Consider the following 12,109-nt stretch of genomic DNA (forward strand, 5'->3'; position numbering starts at 1 on the left):
GTTCATCCAGTGAGTAGGATCACAGGGATGTTCAAACAAGGTCCCATTCTCGGTTTCATCTGCTAAGACCAACCTTACTTTAGAGAGAAAGGGTAATGGATTAATTAAATATTTTCAACTATTATTGATGGGTGAGTATTTATAAGTTCCTCTGACAACGATTGTAATAATCCAGTCCTTTAACACTTTTGTGAAATAGTTTTTAAGAACAGAACTGAAAGGTACAAAGGAATTTGAACACAGTGCCTGACGAACTGTTGAAAACTCTTGGTCAACAAGATGCATTTGTATTTTCCAAGCCAGACATTCTGAGATTTACAATGAATTGCTACATCCCCTGGCAGAGCACAGAAGGCCTCAGTATACCCAAATGTTCTGTCTGTATGCAGATAATTTCTCACCTTCAGATCTTATGTGGAAAAAGGGATACTAAAATCTATGTGATAAAATGACATGAAGAATAGAATGTTACATAAATGCTCTGCATTATATATCAAATTCAGTTTAAAAACACTGGTCTGAAGAAATACCTCTCTAGACTTTTTAGAAAATTCTCTTGGTAGATTTCGAGTCTCCATGGCACCCCCAGGTCTGATGAAGCTGCTGCTCCCTGTCAGATTTAGGACCCTGGAACTCCTCCGGCTCAGTCTCTGGAATCAGGCTCTGCTCCCAGGTCACCATGGTGGCCACCATTCTGAGGTCTTGTGTGGTCTCTGAGAAGCCACCAGGGAGCTTCCAGGCCCATCTGAGGCCCAGAAATTTCCAGCTTTTGCTTCTTTCTGCCCAACCCTTGCCCTCGGAAGTGCTCCCTTCCTTCTAGAATTGCTTTTCTTCCATTTCTTGCCCACAATTCACTTCGTTGTGTGGGCTCAACGTGTGAGCGAGAAAGAAAAATTTAATTAGGAAGAAATCCAGAGAGACTGTCCATTCACACTGTGGCTCTCTCTGCCCTCTCCTCCGTCTCCTCCTCTCCTTCCTTTTCTTCTCTACCTCTTTCTTTCTCCCCCTGTCCTTCTGACTCTCTTTCTTCTCTCTCTCACACACACTCATGTACTCTTTTATAACAAAGACTAAAGTTACCAGAGTCCTTTTTAACTTATTTTTCATGTTCACATATTTATTTTATTACACCATGAATATGTACTTAAAAATTAAAATGAAGAAAACCAGTGAAGAAAAGAATAAGCCTCATGGGACCTTATGTGTCTCCATTTCTCTGAATCAACCATCTCTCCAAACATAATCTGTTCTCAAAAGCAGAATCACACTGAGAGTTTTGTCCACTGGGCTCTAATCCTGGAAAACGGCTTTTTAAGCTGTGTTCAGAGTCAGTGACGCTGCCACAGACAGCTCATGCAGAGGCAGCTAAACACGACGACTGCAGGGAAGAGAGAAGCCAGATGTCCGCTTCCCTCCTCCTCACTATTCTCACGCCCTACAGCAAGCCCTTAACTATTTCCAACTCTCTGTTCCTTTTACCAGTAATGACGCCACCTGAACGTGACCCTTACTGAGATCAACGCTATGCCGTCTGTACCGCCCTCTTGAGGGCCTCCTTGGTCTCCCGGTTCCTCAGACTCTAGCTCAGAGGGTTTAGCATGGGGATGCAGGTGACAGAGACCATGGACAGCACCTTGTTCTGCTCCATGGCGTGCATGTACACGGAGAGGACCGTGCCTTAGAACAGTGTCACTATGGTCAGGTGGGAGGCGCAGGTACTGAAGGCCTTGGAGGAACGTGTGCCTGAGGATACTTTCAGGACGGCAGCTGCAATAAAGCAATAGGATAAGAGGATAACAAGAAAAGAACCAAACCCAATGAAAACAGCTGACAAGACAATCAGCTGACATAAGGATCAGAGCAAGACAAAGTAATGATCTGAGGCATATCACAGGGGAAATGTGGAATGACATTTGATCCACAATAGTAGAGATGAAAGCAAGACATGGTTTGAGTTAAACTACTAAGAAAGCCACTCCCAAAGGCCCCAGCAACCAACTTCTGGCAGAGGCCTGGTGCCATGAGAGCTGAGTACTGCACAGCTCTCCCAATGGCCACGTATCTGTCATAGGCCATGGCAGCCAGGAGGCAGGGCCCAGACACGCCCATGCAGGCCAGGACGAAGTACTGAGTGGCACACACAATGAGGGAAATCATCTTTTCATTGCTGAAGAAATCTGAAAGCCTCCCTGGGCTGATGGAAGAAGAATAGCAGATGTCTATAGGTGACAGGAAGCTAAGAAAGAAGTACATAGGTGTGTGCAGGTGGCCATCCAGCCTGATAAGGATGATAAGGCCCAGGTTCCAGGTCAGAGTCACAAGGTAGATCCCCAAGAAGACCGGAAAGAGGATGAGCTGTGTGTCTCTCTGATCTGAGAGTCCCAGGAAGACGAATATGGCCACAGAGGTGTGGTTTTTATTCCCATCCATAAGTCAGCTGTGGAGAAATAGATGAGAGAAGGAAATGGTGTTAGTCAAGGAAACGAAAAAGGAACATGATAAATTGTTTTTTCAATCACGCTTCTGGCTGTATATACAACCCTACATCATTAATGTTAATTTGTGCCTGCTAGTCACTGACTCTCACTGATACCCTTTATTTATTTTTTAATTAAGTTTATTGGTACAGTTTAGATATATATCATGATTGCAGTCATCGTGGGGGATTTGTACCTGTACAGGATATACCTTGGGCTTCTTTTTCCCGTTCCCCTCCTCTCCTTTCAACCCCTCTTCCCTTCCTTACTTACAAAAGCTTTGTTTCTATCTTTTTCCTTCTTTTGTCATATTTTTCTCTTTCCTTCTTTCCTTTCCCCCTCTGAAAAAATTTTCTTGGAGATATATGATCATTCTGCCTCTGGGAACAAAAGATGTTAAACAGACATCATGGCTACGACCTCTCTTAAATGTCTTTATCTCATATTTTGGGATACACAAATACGTGATGCTCTAGCAATTAGACAGTTTAGAAAAATACAGTCTGCTCTGTGTGAGGAGCAGCAAGGTGATTCTGCTCAGGCTCTGCTACTCACTCAGCGCTTTCAGAAGCCTAAACCGTGCTGGACCTCTCATGTAAGATCCAGTTGATGGCATAAATGCTCTTTCAAATCTCTCTAGAAATCGCATTGAGTTAGCCTGCAGCCATTGAGCTTTGTCAGTTCTGTACACTGTGCGTCTGCTTTCATAAAGCCTGGAACACCGTAGAACAATAATGTGCTTACATGAGGGAAGGCCCCTCCCACAAAGCAGCTTCCGGATCAGTGTGATGGGCACCAGCAAAGGGCCTGGGAAGTTACAGAGGACAAGATGAAGAGAAACTCTACACTCCCTTCTTTCTGTGCTCATCATTTTCTTTGTGCTCGAGTCAGACGGGTATGAATTAATTGTCCAGGATAACAATTCTTGATCACCTTTGGGTCAGTGAGACTTTCAAAAATCTTTCAGAAGCTGTGCACCTCCCTCCCACACTGTCCCCACTTCCCACCTCTTTACACCGTTTTGCTGGAGGCTCGGTCACCTGCCAATTATCAGGTGGCCCCACGTTAAACAGTTGTTCAACAAAGGAGCTTGGCTTGAAGCAACGTGAGTGTTAGAACCCATGGGTAATGACACAGGTTAGGAAATTGGAACACGAGTGTGAATTCTTTTCTCTTTTTCACTTTGAAGGCCATCAGGGAAAGACAAAGCACTCGGTGCTCCACTCAGATGGTAATCAACCAGAGGAATATTTTTGCAAGGGGCCTGGTACCCCCTCTTCTAGGGACTATTGTGTTCATGCTCTCGAGGTAGTTAATAGGAACTTCCGAGCCATACACAGTTTCACTTAAATTAACTCAGGTTAGAAAAGAAACTCAAGGGAGGCTGTGAGAGATGAAAATACCTATCAAATACAGTGTGAGAGTCCGAGTGCGGAAGTATAACTCTTGGGTACCTCCTCTGAGAAAGGTGATTATGTCCACAGAATAAATTATGTCTATCAATGACAAATACGTGCCCGAATGAGCCATCCGAACTGTTCTTCTCCTTATACCTTTCCTAGTCCCTTAGTTCTAAATATGAATAAAAGGAGAAAACACACCTAAAGGCAGAAACGCGTTCTCAGAGGAGCAAAGTCCGGGTGTGCTTTTCCCAGGACCATTTCCATCACTATCCTGAAGGCGGGTCCTATTTCGTCACTGAGACTGCAGTCATTGGGGAGTCCCTATTTCAGCGTGACGAGGGCAGTGCATTACCCAGCCTCACACTGTCTTATTCTCCCACCCCTCACACACGTTCCCGTTAACACCTGGGCCTTAGACCACAGGAGTCACCAGACCCCCCTGGAAAAAATACGGCCCACTCCACAATCCTCTCAGGTTTTTGCTTTCTTGACATATCTTGATTTGAGGAATTTACTTGCTTTCTCATTAGTTTTACTATGAAAAAAAATGTCTTAAATTTTATCTAACAAGCACCTGCCTGGTAAGTGCAAGGTCCTGAGTTCAATTCCCTGTGCCAAAAATAAAAATAAAAAATTTTGTCTAGTGTTCTTCATACTTTCTGGAAAGGTATAACCTACCACTTTCCCAAAACATGGCTACAGAAAATATTTCTATTAAAATCTTGGTTATTCTAATTTATCGCCAGCCAGTTTTTCGAAAATCTCCAGGTTCCTTGGTGTTATTATTTTTTTTTTGCTTCTACTATGATTAATTTTGCCTTAAAAATGAGGCACAATATTAGATAGTTAACTTTTAAGTACACGCTCTATTCCAGATGATATTTTGAATGGTTTGTTTTAATTTGTCCAACAGCCCTATAAGATATAGATTCCTGTTTTCTCATTTCATAGATAAGGGGACTCTGACTCAGAGAAGCAAAGCTCTCAAGGTTACACAACTCGTGAAGGACAGACATCCATACCATCCTTCCACAGGTCAAAGCCAGGAACTCTAGCTCCAGAGACACCTTTTAAAAGACTGCACTCCATTGCCTCATAAAATTGGTTAATTGCTACATTCATCTTATTTTTAACAACTATGGCATGCAAAGCACTATAGCAGGTAGTTAGGATAAGGCAAACCCTCTTGTAAGAAGCTTCTAGCCCAGTAAGATGAAAAATGTGCTCATGGAGGCATAAGATAAGCAAGAATTAATGTGACCCATAGAAATGACAGAGATAAAATTCTGCAGGTGACCAGCCGCTGAGGTAGACAGGAAGTTAGACACTAGAGAACACTCCCGGGTACTCTGTGGCAGAATTTCTCCCAAAAGTTCTCAAGAATGGCAGAGCCCATTTCAGAGAAATTGTACAAATAGGGCAGTAACAATGTAAGTGTGAGTGTCCATCACGTGACCCCTGAGTGTGTTTACACAGAAGCTCCTTCAGGAACATAACAGGAGACAGGCTCACTGCTCACCCCGGAAGAGACACAAAGTGCAAGATCGTTCATCCTCCTTGAAGAAGAAGAGATGCTAAGGCACGAAATATTTTGCAAAACCTGCCAGTGTGCCTGAGGAAGACAGACCTCTCGGCATTCGGGTGGCCACCACTGCAAAATCCGTACCGAGAGATGCCCAAGGGAGAAAATTACCACAGCCAATTCTGCACGGAGAACCGTGTTAGGCCCAGGGTGCTGCTGTTAACCTTAGGGACATCTTTTAATTGCCACTGTTTTCCGGGTTCCTCCAGGTTTTACCATTTCTAATTAAACCTTATTTTGAGCCACCCCTTCCTTTATGAAGCATGCCCAAACTTCCCTCATTTGTTTCAGATAAAGCTTATCTTGGGATAAAGTTAGTCTTGGCTCTCTCTCCTCAGCTTTTCTCACACCACTCCTGTCTAATAGACTCTTCCTCGCCAGCCTGACCCCCATTTGACCTTGCTTTGCCAGTGGGAAAGGACGTCAGACACTGACCTGGCAAAGCATCCCTTCTGAGATGCTCCTTCCTCATCAGTCCTTCCTAATACTTACTCAGTTAACTCTGGAAGAGTTCACCATATTTCAACCAAATCTGGCCAAGGAGCAGAATCTGCAGGACTGTCTTTCAGGAGCAATGCAGACAGGCTTGTTCTCAGAAGATGAAGTGTTTACGTAAATTCTTCCTTTCCTTTCCTTTCCTTTCCTTTCCTTTCCTTTCCTTTCCTTTCCTTTCCTTTCCTTTCCTTTCCTTTCCTTTCCTTTCCTTTTTTTCCTGATAATCTCAGTTAGCATTTTAATCATTTCAAAGTCCGTCCCTCACAGTTGCCTGTGGTGTCCCTGTAGTCCAAGCGCTCTGGAGACAGAAGCAGGAGGACCACTTGCACCTGGGAGATGTAGACCAGCCTGAGGAAAATAGCAAGACCCCATCTCAAAAATAAAGTCCCTCACTGTGGTCCACGGAATTTTGTAAAATTTATTTTTCACTGATACATAACACAAAAAATTACACTCATTAATAGGGTCCCATGCGATATTCCAATATGTTGTGCGTTGTATAATGGGGTTTTTTTGTATAATGCGTAAATAAGGTCAAACATATTTAGCTCCTCAAACGCTTATCATTTCTTTATGATGAAAGCTTCTTCGAGCTGTATGAAGTGTAAACACAGTAGTTTTCTGCACTGCACTGAGGCCTGTGTCTGTGCTGTATTCTCACCCTACTGTGCCTAAACAACCCTGAGCAAAAAGAACATACAAGAAGCTTTATAGCACCTGGCCCCAAACCACAATTCTTAAGAGCCCAGCAAGTTCATCAAGGCTACGTTGGATCCACTTGGTTTGGGTATCGCACACCCCACAGTCTTCTATAAACTGCTCAAATTCAACTTTTGAAATGGAACAAACCAGGTAGGAGAAGCTCCTCAGAAATAACCCACAACCTCCCTTCTTGGTCTAGGTTCTCTCACTTTAAACATCAGTTAGATTAGTCCAGGGTTTCCCAGCCTCCCAGCCCACATCCTCCCGCTGAAGTGTTCTGATGCCACCTGCATATGTAGGTCATGCTTCCACAGATCTGCTCTTCAGACTACTTGAGCTGTCACAAGAGAAATTCCCTAATACCCTTAAACTTAAAGAATACGACTGAGCTATTTGCAAACCTTTGAAATTCTGCCTGCTTCCAAAACCCTTGACAGTCCTTGTTGCAGAGTCTCTAAGGAAGTCTCCTAAGAGTTCTGAGAAAGGTTTCCTCCTGTGATCCAATTCCTACTTGGAAATGGCCCACAGGGAGTTCCAGCTCTGCCTTCTGAGCGCTCGCTCTTCATCAGTACTCTGAGAGGAGCACAGCGCTCGCTGGCAATGACTGACTCACCCGGCCTCCTTCAGAAGTGAGGCGACTGAGGGTAAAAAGGCTCCTAGGTGCTGATGCGCTTTCTCATCACATCAAAGAACGGAGCTGAGAGCGCAACTCTGAACAAAGAACCAGCAGTTAACCCTGCATCTGTAAATGACTTCTCTCTGTAACAGGGGAGAGACCAGCTCTAGGAATTGGTCCCCTGTCTGGGGCCCAAGATCTCCCGGGAGGCTTTCAACCTTTTGGGGAAATTTTGATACCAAGGATCCTTTCTTTCATCCTGGAAGAGTTATGGGTCGAGATAGAGATCACTGCCAACCCAGTTATCAATCGCGTGACCTGTGTCACAGAAACGATCGTGACAGACATCTGTCTGGAAATAAACGCTCGGAAGGAGGGCGCCCTCACGATTCTGACCCAGACCTCCAGCAGTAGATGAGCTCTTAACGCTCCACTCATTGTGGACCCATTAGCTTTTCTTTTGTTTTGTTTTGTTTTTTATTTTTAAATGACATTCCGTGGGTAGGTAACATTCGGAAAGACATCACAGAGATTTTCAGTAAGAAACAAGAAGCATAAACAAGTCCCCTCTTCTCTGCTCCCCTCCCCTCAAACAACATTTAGTATGCTCCTCAGAGAAAAAATGATTGTGGGCACGAGGCAACGACAATAAAAAATAAATGTATGAGTCATTAATTTTATAATTTAAATATCAATTATACATAACTTTAAAAATCAAGTCATTTTAATGTTTATAACAAAAAATTCTAGTTCTATCCCCACATACTCCTTAAATAGCACCTGTTTTATTATTTTCAACTTAAAGTCCTTAATTGAAGATTATATTACTTTCGAAATTTTTTTGCATATTCTTATGCTCCCATGGTTGGCTTTTTTTGTCTCCTGAGTTCCTCTTCTTTCCCTGTCTGTTTAAGAACTCTCCCTGATGACACTTGCTTGTGACTTCACACTGCAGTATGAGGTATTATAAGGATCTGAGGTTGGAGCCTCGATCAAATAATCCTGCTGGCATCCCTGTTATAACAAAGCACAACAGAAGACCTAGAAAGTACATACTCTGCTCCTAAAACTATACTCTAAGTGGAACCATTTATAGTGAAGATACCCCACATCATACATAAATAAGCAGAAGTTACCTACCTTGCATACTCATCAAAAAGTTTCAATAAGCAAAGGAAAATAAATATAACATTTAAAAATTTTATATAAACTAGGTATTCAGGATGCAAAATCAATATTTTAAGATAGCTTTTCTATAGAGCCAATAATGAACTAACTGAGAAAGAAATCAGGAAAGTAATTCTGTTATTGGGAAAATAATTCTGTTCACAAAAACTTCATAAAAATAATAAAATACCCAGGGATCAATCTAACCAGGGAAGTAAAAAATATTCACAATAAAGAAAATTAAGAGAAAAATTGAGGAAGACATTAGCAGATGGAAAGACCTTCCTACACTGGCAGAATTAATATTGTTTAAGTGGTCGTATTACTGAAAGCAATCCATAGGTTCAGTGTAATCCCCACCAGAATTTCAATGGCATTCTTCAGAAGTATAAAGAAAAATCCCAAAATTCATGTGGAAATTGAAAAGACCCAGAATAGCCAAAGCAATCCTAGGCTGAAAGAACAAAGCTGGAGGTAGCACAATATCCAATTTCAAGTCATACTAAAAGTCATAGCAACAAAAACAGTGTGACCCTGGCATAAAAATAGACACATAGACCAATGGAGCAGAACGGGGGACACAGAAACAGCCTTGCAACTATGGCCATCCAATTCTGGACAAAAGCATAGGTTAGAGGAAATACAACCTCTTCAACAAATGGTGCCAGCAAAACTGGATAGTCACTTGTAAGAGACTGAAACTAGAGGTTGATCTCTCACAGTGTACAAAAGAATCCATTCAAGATGGATCAAAGACCTAGGTATAAGACCTGGAACTGTGCAAGTGCTGTCAGAAAACACAGCAGAAACACTCAAAGCCAGAGGCACAGGCAAAGACTTCCTGAGCAGCATTCCAACTGCACAGGAAATACAAGGATCAACAAATGGGGCCATATCAAGTTTAAAAGTTTCTGCACCACAAAGGAAATAACTAATAGAGATAGCCTACATAATGGGAGAAAAATCTTTGCCAGCTACACTTCTGACAGAGAATTAACATCTAACGTGTACAAAGAACTCAAACAACTTAAAAACAGAAATTCAAAAAGCCCAGTCAATAAATGGGCCAGGCATGGTGGTGCACACCTGTAATCCCAGCACTTGGGAGGCTGAGGCAGGAGGATCACTATGAGTTTGAGGCCACAAAGTGATCACTATGAGTTTGAGGCCACAAAGTGAATTCAAGGCCAACCTGAACTGCAGAGTGAGACTCTGTCTCAAAAAGACCGAAAAAAAAAAAAAAATTTGCAAATGCATTGAACATATAGATACTTTTCAAAAAAATTACAAGTGGTCAATAAGAACATGAAAAAATGTTCAACATCCTTAGTCATTTGAGAAGTGCAAATCAAAAATACATTTACATTCCACCTTACCTCAGGCAGAATGGCTATCATCAAGAACAGAAATAAATAAACAAATGCTGGCTGGGGATGCTGGTAAAAATGTATGCTTTTGTTTTTTTGTGTTTTTGTTTTGAGACAGGTTCTTGCTATATAGTTCAGGCTTTTCTCTAACTCAGGGCAATCCTCCTGCCTCAGCCTCCCAAGTGCTGGTATTACAGGTGTGCCCTACCACGCCCGGCAAGAAATGTAAATTAGTACTGCACTATGGAAATCAGTATGAAGTTTCTTCAAGAAACTAAAACCAGAACCATCGTAAAACTCAGCTATACCATTAATTGCTACATACCCAAACAAGTTAAAATCAGCATATAATTGGAATATCTGCACACCTGTGCTTATTGTGGCACAATTCACAAGAGCCAAGATATGGAGCCAGTATAAGTACCCAGAAATAGATAAATGGGTAAAGAAAATATGGGATTTATAAACAATGAAGTATTAATCAGCCATAAAGAAAAATAAAATGGGTTACTGGCAGGAAAGTGGATGGAACTGGAGGTCATGACGGTTGTTTTTGTTTTTTGTTTTGGTACTGAGGATCCAACTCAGGACCTTACACCTGCTGGGCAGGCGCTCATGCCACTGAGCTATATCCCCGGCCCCTGGAGGTCATTATGTTAAGCAAACTAAGCCACATTTGGAAAGACAAGTATTGCGTGTGTTCCTAAAATGTGGACTCTTAAGAAGATGATGTGAAAGAAGAAAGGAGATGATTATTAGACAAGAGAAAGGGCATCCAGGGGAGGGAGCAAATGAATGTGAGGGTTGTGGGGAGATAGGTGTGATCAAAATCTATGCACGTATGAAACTATCACACCGAAACCGAATGTTTTATAAAACTAATAGACAAAAATACTTCAAAATAAATCACTTAGGCTGGGTGAAAAATCTAAGATGGAAAGGCTGTGTACTATATGATTCCAGCTAGATTACATTCTGAATAAGGCAGAAGTGAGGAGACTCTTTTTTTTGTCTTTTGGGGTGTTTTTTAGTTTTTGTTTTTTTGTTTTTTTTTCTTTTGGTAGCAGGAATCAAACTCAGAACCTTGCACTTGCCAGACAGGCACTTGTGCCACTGAGCTATATCCCCAGCCCTTGGAGACATTGGAAAGAGCGTCAGTTTCCATGAATTAAAGGGAAGAGAGGGGCAAATAGAGCAGAGGATTTTTAAGATCATGACACTATTCCGTATGACACTATAATGGTGGATACTTGTCATAGATTTGTCAAAATCAACAGAACGAACATCACCAGTGTACCCTAATATGAACTATGAGCTCTGGGTGATAATCATGTTCTAATAGAGATTTATCAACAACAACAACAAAAAAAACCTTAGTAGGGGGAGACTGATAATGGGGAGATATCTGCCTGTGTGGGATGGGTGCACTTTGGAAACCTATCTTCCACTCAATTTACTGAAGCTTAAATCTGCTTTTAAAAATAGTCTATTTTTTTAAAACAAAATCTGAAACGTGTTCTGAGATAGTCCTCCGCCAGGTTTCCACTAGGTGATCTGGGCAGAACTTCACAAAGTCTCTGTTTGACCCCCACTGTAAGCACTGCTAGTTATTTCCTCTCAGGAAGGTTTTTCTCTGTGTATTGTTGTCGTTTTTGTTTTGTTTTGTTTTTCTTCCAGTACCAGGAATCGAACTCATGACCTTGCGCTTGCCAGGCAGGTGCTTTGCCGCTTAGCTAAATCCCCAGCCGCTGTGACCTTTTTTTTTTTTTCTTCTTCTTCTGGTACCAGGAATCGAACTCACGACCTTGCGCTTGCCAGGCAGGCACTTTGCCACTGAACTAAATCCCCAGCCCCTTTCTCTGTGTAGAAATGAACCTCCAGTCTCCTATGTAGGATACACCAAGCCGGCTAGGAGTGTTCTAAGAGTGGATGAAGTGGGTGTGTGGAGAAGGGAGACGCTCAAGCATTTCACTGTGTGGATATGAGCTCACCCCTCTATTTTCAGCTGTCCCTCTTGGAGCTATCTATCTGATGGCTCCCAGCCCAGTATCCTTGGCACTATTTCCTAGAGAATAATGGGGGGTGGATGATGGTGGAGATTCCTCCCCTCCTTCTGTGAACCCCGGTGGGTGACGCAAGAAGAAGACCGGGTTGGTCTTGGAATTTAACTTGTTTCTTAATATATTGTATTTTTAACTAAGCCACCACCTCTTCAATCATGGTCCTTCATGGAGTACTGCAATCAGGATCACCTTGCTTCTTCCTGGCCTCTCCTTGCCACACCCTCTCCAGGGTCACTG

General features: G+C 42.4%; 1 pseudogene; it reads right to left on the reverse strand.

The window, feature by feature from the left end:
- Positions 1 to 1,522: 1,522 nt before the first annotated feature.
- LOC102010184 lies at positions 1,523 to 2,430 on the reverse strand (annotated as a pseudogene).
- Positions 2,431 to 12,109: the final 9,679 nt, after the last annotated feature.

This window comes from Chinchilla lanigera, unplaced genomic scaffold (assembly GCF_000276665.1).
Source record: "Chinchilla lanigera isolate Chin_1 unplaced genomic scaffold, ChiLan1.0 scaffold00110, whole genome shotgun sequence".
Classification (NCBI taxonomy): domain Eukaryota; kingdom Metazoa; phylum Chordata; class Mammalia; order Rodentia; family Chinchillidae; genus Chinchilla; species Chinchilla lanigera.